This window comes from Cyprinodon variegatus, unplaced genomic scaffold, assembly GCF_000732505.1.
Source record: "Cyprinodon variegatus isolate N-32 unplaced genomic scaffold, C_variegatus-1.0 Scaffold16, whole genome shotgun sequence".
Lineage (NCBI taxonomy): Eukaryota > Metazoa > Chordata > Actinopteri > Cyprinodontiformes > Cyprinodontidae > Cyprinodon > Cyprinodon variegatus.
In genome coordinates this window covers 871,182-872,312 of record NW_015150469.1, presented here as the reverse complement: position 1 = coordinate 872,312, position 1,131 = coordinate 871,182, and the positions used below count along the sequence as shown (strand labels likewise).

Below are 1,131 nucleotides of genomic sequence, written 5' to 3'. Positions count from 1 at the left end.
TTGTGGGCGGGACTAAGTTCGGAATGGCACCCAGGCTAGAGGGTTTGGGCATAGAGCTTGGAATCTTGAGGTTCTGATTTCAAGCCCCACTCCCACAGACTGCCACTCTGGGTCTCTGAGCAAAGACCCTTAACCCCACACTGCTCCCCGGGCGCCCCACAATGGCAGCCCACTGCTCCCCAAGGGGATAGGTTAAATCTCCAACGTGAGATCAGTTAAGTTCAATTATCATTATATTTAAAGAGATAGCTTTGATTTATGTTGTCGTACACAGAGGAGCTTTACTGACATTTTAAAATTCCTCTTAAATATTTCCAGTATTAATTTAAGTGTCAACTTTGCGGCTATCACTCTTTAGCACAGCTTTCATGGAGGCTTAGTAACCTTTTCTGGTGTTTCATGTTCATCTGCCTCACAGGAAAAACGCCTCCAAATAAAAACTTTGCTTTTTATTCTCAAAACTTTCTGTGTTTAGGGAAGCAATTGGTTAGAGCGTTAACTGAAATAATGTAGTTGGGTAAATTAGGTAGTCTGTGAATATCTGCTGATTCTTGATACTGATTGAGGACAATTTAGTCTTTATTTGCCTTTAAAAAGTAACTAACACCATAACCGTGCATTAAAAACAGTTTTGCTGATGGTGTTATGAGGATATGAGCAGTTTTCCTTTTCTCTCTGCTGGAAAGTTTGATCATTTCACCCAGTGGAAAGTTCTCTGCATCTGTTTTATGCTGGGTGAGTAACGATGATTGTATATTGCTGTGTAGTATTTGCATTTTTGCAATGACTGTTCTGAATAATAAAGAAAAACGATCAGCATGAAATATTTCCACTCCAGGTCAGCAGAGTTAACAGCCCAGTGCTCATCAGCAGATAATCAAATGGACTCCCACCACTGCGGGTTCCAGCTCTACTGCTGTGTAAATGTGGGCGTAAAAGAAATCCATCAGTAGTCGCGCAGATGTCTCTTGGTTTTTAACACTGAAACTGTTGCTCCTGACAAATGACCAGTTCCTTAAAAAGTACAGAGATTATTTTGTTCCATTAATGTTGAAATACATCTTTATCTTAATTTTTGAAAGAAAAAAAAAGAAATTCATATTTTATTTTTTCACATAAAAAAAAATAAAA

At 38.7% G+C, this 1,131-nt stretch overlaps 1 protein-coding gene across 1 annotated transcript in view; it reads left to right on the top strand.

Annotated features, from left to right (window-relative positions):
* Positions 1-1,131, top strand: part of LOC107092000 (round spermatid basic protein 1-like) — a 13,760-nt gene that overhangs the window by 7,262 nt on the left and 5,367 nt on the right. The window lies entirely within an intron of this gene.